General features: G+C 36.6%; 1 protein-coding gene and 1 long non-coding RNA gene across 3 annotated transcripts in view; one reads left to right on the top strand and one right to left on the bottom strand.

Annotated features, from left to right (window-relative positions):
- The window catches only part of KCND2 (potassium voltage-gated channel subfamily D member 2), a 305,075-nt gene that overhangs the window by 37,718 nt on the left and 248,093 nt on the right, over positions 1–19,264 (top strand). The gene's annotated exons all lie outside the window — the stretch shown is intronic.
- On the bottom strand, positions 3,759–9,932 carry LOC308194803. The gene is made up of 2 exons (XR_013950879.1): positions 8,793–9,932; positions 3,759–8,525 (listed from the first exon to the last, which is right to left on the bottom strand). It is a non-coding gene; the product is annotated as an uncharacterized lncRNA (long non-coding RNA).

Genomic DNA, 19,264 nt, shown 5'->3' with positions numbered 1-19,264 from the left:
CATTGCTTTACACTGGAGAATAGATCAGGAAAAGGTTGGTTTTGTTTGTTTGTTTTTTTGTTTTTGTTCACTTACATCTGGTTAAACAAAGCTAAGTGGAACCTTCTGACATTATCAGTGCAAGGATCTGAAAGGAAAGCTGCCCTGTACAATAGTCTCCTTCATATATTTCTGCAAGTACTCTATTCCAATCTGCTATGAAATAACATAGCTTCTGCTGGTTATTTTTTATCTTTAGAAATACACTGTAGTTATAGTGCGCATGACTTATTTTTCATTGTTTTTAGAGCCAACTGCAATCCATTTGCCTGTGTTTCATTATTGCTGAAACCTTTGTGGACTAATCTGATCTTTTCTCATTGAACTGTTAGTTTGCCCACTGAGTAGATCAATCTTACACTTTATGAACTCAGATGTAGTGAGTCATCCTTTATTTCCATTAAAATCCTGTTGCCACCACCAGCTAATGCATCTCAACCAGAAATGTGCTTGTGCCTTCCAGATGGAAAGGAGAAAATAAAATAATAAAATAAAATATATATAAAAATAAAATAAATAAAATAAAATAAAATAAAATAAAATAAAATAAAATAAAATAAAATAAAATAAAATAAAATAAAATAAAATAAAATAAAATAAAATAATAAAATAAATGAAACCTGAGAATGCATTTTTCCTCAAGTAGTCTATTCCTAGCAGGAGTGCTTCTACTTTCCCTAGCATCCTAGCTTATGCCTAATCACTCTGGTACTGCAACCTTCTTCTGTGGTGGCAGGTGCTTCCAAGAAGGCAGTCAAGATCAAGGGCCCAGTCTTAGCTGAAGATAAAACTATTGCTCATAATGCTAATTTATCCTTGTGCACACATGCATGCACACACACTGCATTATGCAAAACAGCATTGCATATTTGTTTTTGTTTTCACATTCTGAAATCTTAAAGAGCATGAATATATTTTAAGCAATTAAACATCTCATGCCAGTCTTACTGCTAATTATAATAAATCAAATATAAAATATCAAAAGCTATTTGTAAGGAAATAATTCAAGTAGCATTTAAATGTATCATTGTACATGGTGGTGGCAGAAGAAAATGTGCAAACAAATATTTGCATCAGTAGACACAAGCAAACAAAAAAAGAGAACTAATCAGAAAAACAATTTGTTAATAAATCCCTTCATTTATTAGTAGATTTGAACAAAAATCTAAGTTATTGAATTATGCTTTGAAGCTATTGAAGAAAGTTTCTGATCAAGAACCCAGTTTTGTGCTGCCAGCAAATTTTACAAATAGTAAGCTGATAAGTTTCACTGAAGCTTTATATACTCATCTAAATAAAACATATTTGTAACAATGCAAGACTGTAGGTTTGGGTCTTGTGAAACTTGGAATAACCCCCCAAGCTATTTTCCATGCACTTATACAGCTGAAATACTCACTACTGTGAGTAGTTTTATACATTTGAGTATTTGAATATTTAAAAAATGTTTTAATTGGTATTTTTGAACATGAAAGTTTTCTTTCTTCCTTATTTTTTTTGTGTGTGTGTGCTAGATTTTATTTTCTTTACCGAGTTGGTGAATATATTTAACAAATGCTTACAGGGAGTTAAATATTTGAGTATTTTTAATTAAAGGTTCAATTTATGTGCAAATATGTTCACTAGTTGATAAATATAAATAAAAGAAAAATCAAATATTAAGAAAACAGCAAGACAATGAAATTACAGCTGTTAAGTCCTTTCATAAACTAGTCCCTAAAAGATTGAAACCACTGGACGCTCCTATTGAGCTGTCCAGAAACTCAATGAAGAATATCCTTAATGAAAAAAATGCAAATAGTGTTAATATAGCTTTGGAATAATGTAAATCCCCTGTATGAGACAGATTGTCATCTCATATTTTTTCTGTCTTCAGCAGGTGAAATAGACAGACCACATTTTCTATTTACCTTGTACCAGGTACACAACCGAGTAAAACATCTGTAGCACTTACTAATCCATATTAACAGTGGATGTTACATGCATGTTTACATGCACAGTCCAGAAAGAGCCACTAGCCTCACGCACTGTAAGACATAAGCTGTGGTACTCATGCATTTGCATTCTCATGATCAGGGTTTACACTTCTGTTGTTTCACTGCATATTGCACAGTACTGCTCTGCTGATGCCTGAACCGCAGCATAAATAAAAGTACCTCTGCTGATAAACAATGCCTTTCCTGGTATATTTCTCATATTTACCTGTCCTCTAGTTCTGCAAACATAGCAACTGTATGAATTTTGGTAGCCTTTCCAAAATTCTGTTACTGCAAGAGAAGATAACAATCCTTGCTGAGGGGCACTGATACTGTCAATACAATCAAACCATGAAAATTCACTTGTAGTGCTACAAAGAATCACAGAATCACACAATTGTAGGGGTTGGAAGGGACCTCAAGAGATCATCGGGTCCAACCCCCCTGCCAAAGCAGGTTCCCTAGAACAGGTTGCCCAGGTAGGCATCCAGATGGGCCTTGAATATCTTCAGAAAAGGAGAGTCCACAACCTCCCTGGGCAGCCTATTCCAGTGCTCCATCACCCTCACCGTGAAGAATCGCATGTTGGTGTGAAACTTCCTGTGCTCCATTTTTTGGCCATTGCTCCTTGTCCTATCCCCACAAACCACTGAAAAGAGGTTGGCCAAATCCCACTGTCTCCCACACTTAAGATATTTGTAAACATTGATGAGATCCCCTCCCAGTCTTCTCTTCTCAAGGCTGAACAGACCCAGGTCTCTCAGTCTCCTCATAGATGCTCCAGGGCCTGTATCATATTTGTTGCCCTCCACTGGACTCTTTCCAGGAAAGAACTTTAAGGAAAATGGTCATTTAAGTCCTACCCTGGAATACTTGCCCTGTAGACATTATACAAGGTGCTCATTGTGTTCATTAAATAATAAATCCATTTTGTAGCCATTTCCTTCAACTCATCTGTAATTTTACCTCATTTAAGACTGAATATGCACATAGTCGTTGGCTCAGGGATAATACCAATTTTTAAATATACTTAAAAAATGACTCTTAATTTCTCTTATCATGGTAGATGTACCAATCAGTGCTAGATTGCATTTCCCTTGAGAAAAGCTGAATATGAGTGATCTGTCAAGTCAAATACTTGTGTTTAGCAGTAAATCCGGGGGGGGGGGAATAAAAACAAATAAATAAATAAATAAATAAGTTATAAAGTCATCAGTAGCCGTTTAAAATCTCATCAGTGAAAAGTCTGTCTTTGTACAATACATTGAACCATAGTAATTACAGATTAAATCAAGCATTTTAGAATTCTTCAGGTTTGCTTAAACCAGATTGATTGATTTTTAAGATTTCTTTTACCAACAGGAAAGTATGCTTCCAATTGAATGAAATGTTGGCCTAGCCCATGATTCATGATTGATGTTCAACTTTAACCTCTTTCCTTCAGCCACAACTTCTGCTCATTGAGGTATGAAAAGTTAGGAGAATCTGAGGACCTTCTAGGCATCAATGCTGAGGGAATTTAGTGCACTTATATCCAGATGCCTATCTTGATACGGTTTCAGAATTAGGCTGTTTTCTCCCAATGTATATTTATCCAGATAAACCTGCAAAAGATAGATATATAGATAGGTAGGTAGGTAGATAGATAGACAGATAGGTAGATTAGATAGATAGATTTACTAAAACACCTCAGGAACAAATATTATATTAGTAAGTTATTCCACACAGATGTTTGTTGTGGTCTTTTTAGAATGTTTTTGTTGAAATAGTCTTTCAAACTTGGGATATCCAGTCATGATTCAGGATTCTGGAACATTTATTTGTCATCAAATCCTGCTACCAAACCTCCCAGACTCTAGCTCTGCATTGAACTGGGATGTGTACCTTTATCCTCTGTTCTGTTTTGTATCAAAGAAGGTACAAACAAGCATCCCATTTTTGTGTATTTTATATGCATTGACCAAAGCTTTCTGTTATGATCAACGGGTCCAAAATATCTACTGCAATAAATATGAAAAGACAGTTCTAAATGCAAGACAGAAAAAGGCCCTCTCTTACTCTGAGCATCTTTCATTAAACACCTTTACACTGTCCCCAGTTTCTTTGGTGCTTACATCCAGACATTTTGCATAGTTAGAAACATCTCAGTCTAGGAAATGGGTATTTATTTCCTGACTTAACTCTACTAAAATGCAAACCTTCCCCAAGACTTCAAGATTCTGAAAAAGCAGACAGACTCAGACAACCAGTAATTACATCAAATGACATTGCCTTCATTCATAGATATGGGCAGTAGCATCAGTGTCCATTTGCATAAAATTTAGGGATACAACGTACATAGACTAAGGTCCTAAGGAACAGGCTATTCTAAAGTTGCAAGACTGGAATAGTTTCTACTCATCAGCTGAAGTTGCTCCCATGGCAATTCCACTTCCTGGACAGGTGCTCATAACAGCTAGAGTATTACGCAAAACATGCACAGCACTCTCAGCAGTTGTCCTTTTTAAAACATTAAGATTATAAAGTTAGCTCAGCTTCATTATTAATACCCTAGGTCCCAGGTGAACACATATATTTAGACTTTCTTACTGGTTGTCTCCCGACATTGCCTTACACAGCATTCAGGTACGTTGGAATGCTCTGCACAGTTGACTGACTTTTCTGTTGAGTCAATAGAATGAAGTAAATAACTCAAGAAATTTTGATGAGCTTTCACAGAAAAATGTGCCTTTCTCTTTCCAAGGATCCTTCCATAGTCAGGCACCCACTTGTACACACTGAGATAACTGATTTTTGTTATGCAAACAGGCATCCTGCCTGTGAGGTTATGTATTTGAAATGAAGTTCAGCTCCAGAGAAGGTAGGTAGCTATTGACAGATATGCATAAATTTGGGTATTCACCTGCCTTAGGATTCAGTTGCTTGAACAGAAATCACTAGTGCCATTTTATATATCCTACGTCATCTTGCCTAGTAGCCTTCTGTTTCTCCTGAAGTATTTCTCCTTTGGGATTGTGTTATAGCTTTCATTTACATACAGAAGCTCTTCAGAGATCTTTGAAATGATTCTAGACATCCAAATTGTCTACTTTAGGTGAGTAGCATCATTCTGTTAGCATCACTGACTTCACAGATTGACTACAGTGAGACTTCAAACATCACTTCACAACTGCATGTATCCTATCCTCAAATCAAGGAACAGGAAAGTCAGGCTGATTACAGTTGCAAAAGCTAGGTTTTAATTTTAAACCAGATGCAATTCTAATGGATTACAGCACTCCAAAGAAAACTAAAGGCAGGACATGAGAGGGGGCAGAGAGAGCTCATTTCAATTTTCTGAAGACAGGTGTGTACTGCCCTGTGGGACACCCTGGGGTTTCCGAGGCTTCCACACAAAGCTATCAGACAGATGTCTGTGACCTACAGGAGGCCTATTCCTTTTTGGTTGAGCAGATGGCCAGGTCAGATGCCCTAGGCCATCTTACACAGGACTCCATACCTAAATTTAGATAATTTAATCATATTCATGGAATCTATAAAGAAAACTATAGGACCAGCTGAATTTGGGAATAACCAGAGCAGAAAATACAGAAAGGGTGAAGTTCACAATAAGGCTGCTGTTACAAAAATGATCTAACGCTGTTTTGAAAGCATGGAGGTTCAGAATGAAAATGCAACTTTAATGTAAATATGTTAATACTTAATACAAAGACTGTTTTGTTTTGTTTTGCTTTGTTTCGTTTTTAATTTAATACGCTGTTTGAACTTATTCCTAAGTCTTGTGTTTGAGGGTCATATTCAAGTGCAATAGCTTACTCCACAATATATAGGGTAATGTATTCAATACCTGGTTTGTTAAGGATAGTCAATTTAAACTGCTTTCAACTCTGATAGCATGCTACCATAATAATATGGAAAATTATGCTTGTTTGTCTGTAAATTATGAGAAAGACCAATTATGAAAAATGTGAATATTTATTGTATTTCTTGAGTGGAATATTTTAAATATAATTACAAAATTGATATATGTAAATATTTTTTCATGTCCTCCATGAATTTTTAATCCCTTGTTGAAAACATTGATCTTGAAACTCGTCTGGAATTCTTGGAAAATGAAGGTCCTGCAACACATCATTCAGGATACCATTTTTTCTGTGGATGAGATATTACAGTCAGAATATTTCGATTACTTTTGATAGAACATTTTGAAAAAAAAAAAAACAAACAACAACAACAAAAAACATATTTACACTGTTACAGGCACACTTTCAAAAAAACAAAAAAACACAGATTGCATACCATTTCACTAGTGGATCACTGAATTATGATTATTTCTTATTAGCTTATTTGAGATCACTATCACACTTAACGTTAAACCCTCACATTTGTGTAAATGCATCTTCTTCTATTACTGAAAACTTTAACCAGTGCATATTCAACAGAATCAGTTTCCCAGACATAGAAGTGACTTCTAATTATCTTTGCTCTTTGTAGTAATTGTCTGCTTTATTTTATTAGCTTACAGTTCAAGAGGATTGTGTTAGTTTTACCATTTCAAACTTATTGGGTATTTAGTTCTTTCTAGAAACTAAAGATTTTGATTTTTATTAGAAATCAGTTTTCATATGTGAGCATATATTCCCCATATATTCTTTATATTCAGGAATAAACTATTGAACCAGCAACTTTAGAAAGAAACAGAATCCATATAAAAAAAAAGCCTTATTTTCTATAGGAATAAGTTCTGTATTATGGTATCATTTTTCGTTATGTGATTATTAAAAGATATGTAGCATGCATTTGCAGAAAAATATATTTTTTCTTGTATGGAAGCTTTCTTTCTCAAAAGAATCTTGCCACATGCTGAACTCTTGCCAGTGCTAACTTCATCTAACTGTCACCATGACTTCCCATAATCTACCTGTTCTGAAGTTTCCCTGAAGTGTAAGAATTATATTTGGGACTTCCTAAATGAAAAGTCTGAAAAAGAACAGTGCCACTTGCAGTGCCATGTAAGGATCTAATCTGCAACACAAGAAATACTTCCACTGATATCACCAGGCATTGTTTTGGGCCTGAAATGAACACCAGTAGCAGTATCCTCGTTACCAACAGATAAGGGATTAAGTGAAAATGATATGATTTTCCAAAATTTGGATTATTTTAGAATACCAACAAAATCTTTGTTAGGTTTTACTTCAGGTGAACCACCTTGGCCCACTCTGTTAGAAATTGTATAATGACTAACATCAGGAAAATTGAAATGAAATTGTGGGTTATCAGTGAGAATATGTGATACATTTGTTTTTAAATCTTCAATCCCTAATAATCTTAAATCCTTAAATTCTCAGTCATCAATTTGCATCATCAATATTTTATTTTGAAGGAATGATCTTATCCGAATTTCCTATCTTTAGGTATACGCTTTATCTCCAGTGAAACATACCTCTAAACTGGCTTGATTTCTACTGTCAAAGTTCAAAATTAGAATCAAAGCCCCTTGTATTTCAGCACTTCCTAAGCTTATTTTCCATGGTGACATCTCCTCTGAAACTGATTTCCTGGCAGTATTTGTTGCTTGTTTGTAGTGGGATTTCTGTACTGACAGTAATGATGGCCTATTACTTTCCTTTGGCTAACAAGAAATTTACATTTTATTCCTGCTGATCAAACTTGGAAAATAAGTACATACTCGTGCTAAATTTTTGTTATGTTTATATGTCCATATGTTATATGTTGTCCATATGTTATATGGACATATGTTACATGTTATATGTTTATATGTCCATATGTTATCTCCATATGTTATATGGAGAGTGGTACAAATCAATTTCTATGCAGATGTTAATTCTTGCATATAAAAGTATTCGCATTTTGGTTTTCAAAGCTATTTTGGAAAGATGAATCAAAATAGAAAGATTCAGAGAAGAAATGTTCACACTGGGTAAAAACTTAGCAGCACTGAAGTAGGTGGGAGTTCTGCTTCAGTGGGGCTGGAATTAAATCCACTGAGTATTAGCATACAATATAATAATATATTCCTCCCACAGTTTTCCATAAAGCTGACTAAAAAGCAAACAACAGCCCCCCCAGCCTTAGCCTGCAAACCAGTAGTATATTTGCTATCAATAACCAATGTGTACAGTAAAATAGCAATGTTAGTTTAGTAAAAGCATAGTTTATCCATGGGTTCTGCTATGCAAGTTGCTTACTGCATTGGATGAACTTTTCCCGTTATATAAAACACTAATCATTTAATTAAGATCCCTAAGATTTCACATCCTCTTCTTTGAAAAGCTTATGGCCACGCTGAGCAAGAGTAGGAGGAAAGATGGAATATCTCCATTTTATAAAGGAGAATCTGCAGCATAGAGAGGATGTTGCTTGCTGGTGTTTGCATAAGTTGTCGTGATTAATTTTGTGATTAGTGTCTTCATGTCCTCCTGAATGCAGGTGCAAGTCTTGGTTCTGCTTGGTCCAGTCTTCTGAGTTGACTGTGGCTTCTTAAAGCTGAAAAATTAATCAGAAGGTATCTCAGTGTTGTGGTTTAACCCAGCCGGCAGCTAAACACAACACAGCCGTTCACTCACCCTCCCCCCTCCCTCTCTGGGATGGGGGAGAGAAACGGGAAAGTGAAGCCTGTGAGTTGAGATAAAGACAGTTTATTAAGACAGGAAAATAATAATAACAATAATAATAACAACAACAATAATAATGATAATAGTACTACTAATAATAATGTGTACGAAACAAGTGATGCACAATGCAATTGCTCACCACCCGCTGACTGATGCCCAGCCTATCCCCGAGCAGCCGGCCCCCCCCCCCGGCCAGCCACCCCTATATATTGTTTAGCATGACGTCAGATGGTATGGAATACCCCTTTGGCCAGTTTGGGTCAGCTGTCCTGGGTCAGTCCCCTCCCAGCTCCTGATGCACCCCTAGCCTGCTCGTTGGCAGGACAGAGCGAGGAGCCGAAAAGTCCTTGGCTTGGTGTAAGCACTACTCTGCAACAATTAAAACATCAGCATGTTATCAGCGCTCTTCTCATCCTAATCCAAAACATAGCACCCTACCAGCTACTAGGAGGAAAATTAACTCTGTCCTAACTGAAACCAGGACACTTAGTTACAAAAATCCTGTTTGATCTTTAATTAAAACCTGACAGAAAAATAGGAATGCAAACTTAATATTATTTTGTATTCTTTAATCAGATTAAAACATTGTTATTTATAAAAATTCTATTAATGAGGAAAAAAAAAATCACAATTTGAGAACCTTGTAACAAATGTGTAGAAAAATTGCAAAAGATAAATATTGCAGTAAGTGAAAAAAAAGACTAGCAGTGCTTTTTTCAAGATTTTACTTCAGCTACAAAAAAAAAAAAAAAAAAAAAAAGTCCTGCACTGCCTTATAGCACACTGGCTGATCTTTTACACTCTTCTTATTAATGGGGTATGAGGATGGTTCTCCCTTTCCCTCCACATTCTCTGAAAAGAATAAAAGTTTTCTTTAGTGGTTGGAAAAAGATATCATATAAGTGCCAAATTTTGCATTATATTTACAATTCAGTTTTAAGCCTTAACACTTGTTGTTCCAGTAGACATCAGAGGTTCTCAGTACTTTGCATTACTGACTCCACAGATATCGTCTTACAGGAATATTTTGCTGACAGTGGCATAATATGCATAATCTCTGGGAACTCTTCTCAGCCAAAAGCAGTGAAGGAAAATGTTTCTGAGAAAAGCGTTTTTGACAATGATTTTTTTATTTTTTTTTCACATTTGTAAATTTTAATGGAATAGAAGGTAGAAGTGGGAATTTTCTTTCTTTCTTTTTTTTTTTTTTTTTTTTCAGGTAGGTTCTGCCGCCTTTCTCCAACTCACAAACACAACTCTTTTTTATTTATTTATTTTTTTTCCTGCAGGGCTCACTTTTCCATACAGCTTTGTGGGTAAAGTCAGTACTTCTGGAGCAAATCAAAGTGCTACTCCACATGATCAAAGATGGCAAATAAGGCATGTTTTTTATGAAGAATATTGCTTGAATTGTCATTTAGTGCACTCCTCCTATGCAAGAGGATTTTTTAAAAAATCATTTTTTGTATGCACAAATGTTGTTTATGTTTTCAAGTCTGGATTACTGAGAAGACCAAAGTTTGAGCAAACACAGAAGGACTGACTGAGTCTATGAAAAATGAGGAAGATTTGGGAAACATTTCATTGCCCAAGTCTATTTAGAAAGAACAGGTAAATGACTGATTTTGTTTAAACTTCTGAGTATCTTAAAGTACCCAATATCTCCAAAACAAATGTAAAAATATTTCTAAACAGTACAGACAAATGTCTCTCAGAGGAAGAATCATATATTTTCATTTTATACTTTCATTTTATATATATATTTTATATTTTCATTTTCCTATTATTTTCGTTTTTCTGTTGCTTGTAGATTTGCTTCAGTGTGTTCTCTTTTCTGAGCCCTGAATGTCTGTGTTCTCTATGCAAAAATATCTGCTTTCACCCATTTTATCATGATGGTTTCAGCTTTGAGTAGGAGGTGTAGTCTATTTTTCATGGTTTGTTTTGAAATGTGCGTCTTGTTTTTGTGTCATCTTTGAAATTCCCATGCCCACTTATCTCTAGATGAAAAAAAGCTCTTCATTTAAGCAGTGATATATGATACAGAATGTATTTGAGAATTATAATTGCACATTTTATAACATCTTGAAAGAGAAAATCTGAGTCTAAATAAACCAATATTCCAATAAAAGGATGTAAATATTCTGGCCACTGCAAAGGGATGAAACCAGTTTTCTTAAATCTTGAACAAATCTCTTTTTTTCTTGCATGAACTGAGCTGATATAGGAAAAAACATTTCCAGTTTGTCTCAGGAGTTCCCAATTCATGAATTTCTTTATATCCAAACAAAACCAAGCCTTTTTTGTTTGTTTGTTTTCTGAATTGTAAGATACCTTACTCATAAACATACAACAGGCCATGTCTGGAATGAGCTGCATTTCCAAGACCCATCACTGCTAGGAATTACAGAAATTATCAGAAAACTTTTGCCTTAAACTCTAGTATTTGACACGGTTCTAGATGTGTCATCTTCAGGCACTAGAATTTCATCACAAGTCTTTCCAAGAGTCTTTATACTGTGGAAGCACAAGAGTCCTTGTCATGGGAAGCTTCTGACAGAAATGTAGATGTGAAGCCCATGGTTATCTGGTTTTGGAACAGGCAAAAAAATATCAGGGCTGAGATATATCCAGTGAAACACTTCAGACTCAACAAATTGTTCTTTCATTAACAAAACCATTTTGCTTTTCCTAGCTTATCTTTCAAACAGCCATACTTGATCTAGTCATCTCCCCCTTGTGATACTTTTCATTCTGTGATCTTCTTTGTCCTGGAGACTGCAGCTCTGGACTCCACCTGTGCTAATTCAAATCACCAATGGAGCTGAAGAAATCTCTAGAATATGTGATTTGCTGTGCTTCATTTTACGTTTGTTTTTTAATGGGTTAATTGCACTAACTGAAACAAATTGTATACTGTATTCTACCTAGCTTCATTCACGTATGCTATAAAACAATGCATTTACATGGAGAGTGGAAACCCGTGACAAAAATCCCATCCCCAAATGAAGGACCTGGAAAGCCAGGCTGATTACAGTTGCAAAAGTATACAGATAAGCCCAGAGTTGAAAGCTGAAGTCTGAGCAGATTCATAGTGTAGAAAAATACTGGTGTCTGAGCTGGCAAAGTATAAGAAATTGAATACAAAATCTTTATAATCAGAAATGTCAGGGAAATTTAATGTCATCCAGAGCTGTTAGCCCTGCATAAACTGCCCAAATCAGCTCAGGTGTAAATAGCTGCAGCTGTCACTGAAGTTAACAAGAGCTGCAGCCATTTATAGGATTGGATTAGGTTCTCAAAGATAAAGCAGTATTTATTCCCTCTCTTTTTTTTTTTTCTCTTAACTGAAAGGGCAATAAGATAGCCTTCTAAAATAATGGTAAAGATAAAAGAAATGATCTTCAGAGGTAAATATGATGAAAGATGAAAATATTTTGTAATATGAAAAGACTAGCTGAGCCACACAAATCATTGGAATTCATATCACAGTACTCTCACTGGTTCTATAAATTCATGAATAATTCATCAAAGAAAAAATCTACAAAATTTAGAAGAACCACACTATGAGAATCCCAGCATTTTGGTTGACCACTGGTTCTTTGGTATCTTAACACTACTAAGTGCATCAAAGGATTCACTTAGATTGTGTCTCCATTAACCTCAGTGTCTTTATTTGAATTTTCACTTCTGATGCAGATCAGTTTCCCATATTTTTACAGTTAGTCTGAATGTCATATGTATGTATACACTAAAAGCAGTAAAAAAAAAAGTAATTTTAGAGGCACTATTAACTCACAGTTTATATTTCTAAATCAACTGGTTAGATATCTCTGTGCTGCGTCTTTCCTATTTTAACAGTATAGAGCCCTAGCTGAGGGAAACATGAGAAATGATATATGCATACTAATATGCCGAGGATTTCTATTCTACATGCAGACAGTACAAACAGTATGGACATCTCCCTGTTTTATTACTATTAAGAGTAATAAGAGGGTGGTATTTTGTTGTTGATGGTGGTAGCTTGTTGTTGGTTTGTTTGTTTGGATTTCAAGCCAAAAGTCCCTCTCAAAAATATTCACCAGGATACCTGTTCCCCTAAGCTCACTGTTCTTGGTACTGATCATGAGTGGAAAAATACTCCTCACTTTCCTAAATGGAATGAGTTAAGCTCAGATTCATCCTGCCTAATACTGGGAATTTAACAGATGTGTCCTAATTAAGAGAGTAGTTAGCTTACTCTCCTTACATAGTCAATGGAAAGAAACAGAAACTGTTTTGCGATGAATAGTGTTCCTCTCTTTTGAGTGAAGTGGGATGGTAAGAGGGATAGGCTCCTAACTTAAACATGTCTAGAGGAAATGATGAGTGATAAGGATTCAGTAACTACTGGATACAGGTTAAGGGTAAAGTTAACAGTGGATAGAGGTTTAGGGTAAAGAAAGAGTATGAGGAATTTTCTTCATCTATGATAAGGCACCATTCATTTGGAATTCTAGAGATAATACATCATCTGCAGTCATCATGCTGCATCTATTACTAAGACCAGGTTTGCTATTTTACTATTTACAATGCAATACTTTTTTTTTTTTTTAATGACTCTCAGTCATGTGGTCTGCTTACATTTTATTATTTTCACTTTCTGAATTAGTACTTGTTAGTTATTTTATCAACTTGCATAAATGGTGCTCAGTTTCACAGAATCGCAGAATGATTGAAGTTGGAAGGAACCTTTGAAGATCATCAGTTGGGGGTTGGACCCAGTGATCTCTTGATGTCCCTTCCAACCCCTACACTTCTGTGATCTGTCCAACCCCACTGCATAAGCAGGGACACCTAGAACTGGTTGCCCAGGACCATGTCCAAGCAGCTTTTGAAGATCTCAAAGGAGGGAGACTCCACAGCCTCTCCAGGCAACTTGTGCTGGTGCTCATTTATCCGCACAGTAAGGAAGTGTTTCCTGATGTTCAGACAGAGCCTCTTGTGTTACAGTTTGTTCCCATTGCCTCTTGGGCTGGCACTGGGCATCACTGAAAAGAGTGTTCTCTTTGCACCCTCCCTTCAGGTATTTATAGGCACTGATGAAATCCCCCTGAGCCTTGTCTTCCCCAGGATGAACTGTCCCAGCTCGCTCAGCCTCTCCTCATAGGAAATGCTCCAGTCCCTTGATCATCTTGGTGGCCCTCTGTTGTACTCTTTCCAGTATGTACAGGTCTTTCTTGCACCAGACACAGTACTCCAGGTATGGCCTCACCAGTGCTGAGGAGAGGGTAAGGATCACCTCTCTTGACCTGCTGTCAATACTTTGCTTAACACAGCCAAGAATACTATTAGCTTTCTTAGTACCAAGGGTACATTGCTGACTTGTGTTCAACGTGGTGTCCACCAGCACCCCCAAGTTCTTTTCTGCAAAGTTGTTTTCCAGCTAGGTGCAGGACTCTTCTCCTTATTGAACTTCATGAGATTCTTGTTAGCCCACCTCTCCAGTCTGTTGAGGTCAGGTCCCTCTGGATGATAACATGGTCCTCTGGTGAATCAGTCACTCCCCCCAGTTTCATGTCATCTCTGAAACTCTGGATTCCTCTTTCCCTTTTAAAACTTCTACATATAGCTTCACTGGCAGAAGTAATCCTTTTAAAGCTAAGAAAACGCACCCTTTTATTTTATCTATTTATTTATTTCTTTTCCCCCAGTAAAAGAGACAATTTAAAGTAGCCAATTTATAATCCATAAATATGTTCAATTAACATGATTTTTAAGTTTGGGGTTTTAGCCAGTGAAGGTTTTTTTGAAACACAAAGCTTGAATTTAGAATGATCAAGAACTACTAAGCCATTTCTTTCAGGGAACTTTTGGTAGCATACAAGATTCACAAGCAATGCATTAGCAGACCAAAAAAAAAAAATATGTATATATATATATATATACTTCAGCATAGCATCATAGAATCATTTAGGTTGGAAAAGACCTCCAGGATCATCAAGTCCAACCGCTATCCTAGCACTGCAAAACATACGACTAAACCATGTCTCTAAGCACCACATCTACATGTCTTTTGAGTACCTCCAGGAATGGTGACTCAATTACTTCCCTTGGCAACCTGTTCCAATGCACCACAATCCTTTCAGTGAATAATTTTTTTCTAAAATCCAACCTAAACCTTCCCTGGTACAACTTGAGGACATTTCCTCTTGTCCTATTGTTTGTTGTGTTGAAGAAGAGCATGTTCGTATACATTTAAGATAAATGCAAAACATAATTGAGATTAGAATATTTCTTATTTAAAAGATGTTACTGACTTTGCTATTGGAGTACTTAAACTATTATTTTTTCACACAGTCAAAAAAATAAATTTATTGTTATGTATTTATTTGATGCTGAGACTGTTAGTGGTTCACATTCAGTGCTCTGCTTTCACGAGCATATAATAGAATAAAGCAAAATTAAATTATTTAAGCAGGCATTCTTTTTTTTGTCTACTCTGTCATTGAAGCAATTTCATTTTAGGAGAATTCACATGCACATATCTATTTCTTGTGTGTTTGTGTGTTTATGTATACATATAAATATATAAATGTATGTATGTTTACAATTATATCTAAAAAATATTCATTATTTAATGTGATATACACTTTGACCCTACTGTAGCCATCATGTTGAAGAATCTTCTCATCATAGAAAGTCCGCTGAGCCTACATGGCAAGAGGAAGATTGAAAGATTAGAATTATAAGAAACAAATGTCTTAGTTTAGAAAAGGCATGCTCAATGTATAAATCAATGTCTTTAAAACAGAATTCTAATATTGATTTAACAATGAAAATATATCTTCAGGTTCTGTTTCTAATCATATGAATGCATTTGCCTTTTCTGACAGTTATTTTATTCTTCTTCTAGTGTATCAAAATTATTATCTGGTATAAAAATGTCTTCCTCCTCTCTACTACTTTCTCCAAATCTGATGAGAAGTCTTTTCCACCTCCATAAATCAAAAGGGATAAGAATGAAGATAGTCTCCTGGTTAAGGGAACTGGGAATTTAGCACTATTTTTTTATTCGTCACTTGTAGGCTTAGATCTCTGTCCTACCAGCTCAGATGGTGAAACAGATTCACAAGAGTGACAAAAGTCATAAGACACATTATTAAAGTAGCCATATCGTTTTATGGCCACAGATTTCGGAGAAGCTTTATATTCATAGTATAAACTGGAAGGGACAAAAATTTTAACTATATTGCTACAAAGGTTATGGAGTACCCAGCCTAAACTACACAAGAAGCTTTTTTACCGTAATTTTTACTAATTGCTTGGCATAAAAAAAACATATACTTTAATGACAATATTGATCAGCAAAGAGCTATAACCCTCAAGGGGGAAGGCTCTGATTAAGAAATAAGGTGACAAACTGTGTAATAGTGCTGATCAAAATATACTTTGGATGCAGACAAAAGGTGCTATCAATGTACAGAGTCCATAATATATTCAAGGTGTGCATTAACAATCCCTTTCATGTGTTTTACTTTATTTCTACTTTGCATTCTTAAATCAAGATTTCTATACTAAAAGAAGAATCTCCCTCAAGTTATAAATAGTCCCAAGAGGCCCTTTTGCAAATGTGCAACATTTTGAAAGAATCATTTAAATACTTTATGCAGTTAAATTTGATTTGATTTGAAAGGAATATTTCCCCCCTCTTCATTTTTATACTGTAAGATGTCTTCTTTTAACTGGATATGGTTTCTTGTTAAGTCAGCATTTCTTTGCACTGCCAATAGAATGTCAAATTAACTTTACACCAGTAAAATTTAGCCAGTTCCTGCTTATTTTGTTTCCTACAGGAAGGTATTAATCAGACTAGGGGAGTGTAACTAGCTATGGATTGTAACTTTCAAAAAATGTAAGAAAAAGTAAAATCTGTTCATTACCCATCTCACTGGGACTATAGGAAAGATCAGTTAATGAATTGACAGTATTGTGACACACCTTACCAACTAGACTTATATTTGTTTTACGTCGTATTTTAAGTATCTTTAAGTATACCAGCTATTTCTTGCTGTTCCACAAACCTGTCAGAGGTTTTTGCTATATTTTGTCAAAATGTGCTTTTCTCAGAGTATTTTCCATAGGAAATATACCTTCCTAAATGAAAAGACGTTGTTTAATAATACTTTAGGTAGAGATATGTGTGGGAAGGCACTCCCAGCCTAGTGGAGATATTGCTCACTTGCCTTGATCATTTGCCTTTGATCATTTGTAAATTCAGGCCCGGTTACTGCTAAAAAATCACGAGCTTAATTCTCCTTCAGATAAACATTTGTAGCATTGAAGTCTTGAAGATGTTTCTTTTTCCATCAAGGCTGATGGTTCTTGGATAAGAAGTGCTAGATAAATACAACATATATAGAGCTTACTCTCTATGACTGCTACCAGAGATTTCCTATCTTTCACTTCTCTTCTTTCCCCTCAACATAAGGCAACATGCACAGACTACTTCCTATCACAATTGTGTCCTCCCTGTCACACAATCTGAGTGCATATATACCTCTCTTGCAATCTGATGCAATGGTATATGTCTATTCAAATAATCCAAAATATGAGTCTCACAAATCTGGAATTAGGAAAGACATGTAGGAGGAAGTTTCTGAATGCCATTTTAGCACCTTTGATAAACTAGCACCCACAAAGGTGCTTTTATAGTGCTGAAGCTCTGAGTAAAACCATAGATTATTGTCTACTAGATATAAACTACAGACCATAAATGTAATAATACAGACCATAAATCTAGATCACCCATCTAGTCGATCAAGGGAAACCAGCTCATGTGATCTTTTTGGACTTCAGCAAACCTTTGACATGGTTTCCCATAGGACAAAATGTCCAGTGTACAACTTAACAAAAACATCATACGATGCGTGAGCAATAGGCTGACGGGCAGGGCTCAAAGGGTTGTGGTAAATCGGGCCACATCTGGCTGGCGGATGGTCACTAGTGGGGTCCCTCAAGGCACCATTTTAGGGCCAGTCTCTTCAATGTTTTTATAAATGACTTGGATGTAGGACTAGAAGGTGTTTTGAGCAAATTCGACGATGACACCAAACTTGGAGGAGTTGTGGGCTTGAATGAGGGTGGAAAGGCCTTGCAGAGAGATCTGGACAGATTGGAGAGCTGGGCGATCACCAACCACATGAAGTTTAACAAAAGCAAGTGCCGGGTCCTGCATCTGGGAGGGGGCAACCCTGGCTATACGCACAGACTGGGTGACAAGATGCTGGAGAGCAGCCCCGCAGAGAGGGATCTGGGGGTTGTGGTTGACAGCAAGTTGAATATGAGCCAGCAGTGCTCCCTGGCAGCCAGGAGGGCCAATCGTATCCTGGGATGCATCAAGCATGGCATTGCTAGTCGGTTGAGGGAAGTGATTGTCCCGCTCTACTCTGTGCGGCCTCACCTTGAGTACTGTGTGCAGTTCTGGGCACCACAGTACAAAAAGGACATTGAACTGTTGGAGAGTGTCCAGAGGAGGGCAATGAAGATGGTGAAGGGCCTAGAGGGGAAGACATATGAGGAGCAGCTGAGGTCACTTGGCCTGTTCAGTCTGGAGAAGAGGAGGCTGAGGGGGGACCTCATTGCAGTCTACAACTTCCTCACAAGGGGGAGTGGAGGGGCAGGGGACCTATTCTCCGTTATCACCAGTGATAGGACTCGCGGGCACGGTGTTAAGCTGAGGCAGGGGAAGTTTAGGCTGGACATCAGGAAGAGGTTCTTCACCGAGAGGGTGGTTGCACACTGGAACAGGCTCCCCAGTGAAGTAGTCACTGCATCAAGCCTGTCTGAATTTAAGAAGCGATTGGACTGTGCACTTAGTCACGTGGTCTAAACTTTTGGGCAGACCTGTGTGGTGCCAGGAGTTGGACTTGATGATCCTTATGGTTCCCTTCCAACTCGGGATATTCTATGATTCTATGATTCTATGACCATAAATCTAAAGGTGAGAAAACTACTGAAATGTATCACTTCTGTTCCCACTCTGCCAACTGAACAGACTATTATAGAGTAAGAAAACAATTCATACTTACCTGCCTGGCTAAGAAGAAGAAAACTAAAACCAGCTACTGGAACTGCATTTACTTCTGACACTTATGGCAGTACTTTGAAGCTTTACAGTTAGTGATTTAAGTATATTTTATCTGAAGTGTTGCTGTTTGAAAGACAGCCACCATAAGGGAAGTCAGACTTGAAAGCATGTAGTGACTTCTCTTGTTCAAAGTGATCTCTGCAGAAGGATACTTGTGCCTAGAGTCCTGTCGCAAATAGGAGGGTTATCTTCTGGTGTAAGTTTTGCTACTAGCAACAAAAAACACCTGCCTTTTCTTTCTTCCTCTGCTTGGCATTGCTCTCGGCTTCACTGCTGGAAAAAATGAATAAATAAATAAATAAATTAATTAATTAATTAATTATGAGAATACAAGAGAGTCATCACAAGGTTCATACATAGAAGGTCTAGTCTTGGATAATTATAGAGTTTCTCTGAAGATAACCAGTAGATAAACAGCGTGGATATACTTCTGAAGTACTAGGAGGAAGAGAGTGCACACCTAGGCCACCCTATTTTGGAAC

The sequence above is a fragment of the Anser brachyrhynchus genome (assembly GCF_964034855.1).
Source record: "Anser brachyrhynchus genome assembly, chromosome: 1".
Lineage (NCBI taxonomy): Eukaryota > Metazoa > Chordata > Aves > Anseriformes > Anatidae > Anser > Anser brachyrhynchus.
The sequence above is the reverse complement of the archived record's forward strand: the minus strand, read 5'-3'. Positions and strand labels throughout refer to the sequence as shown.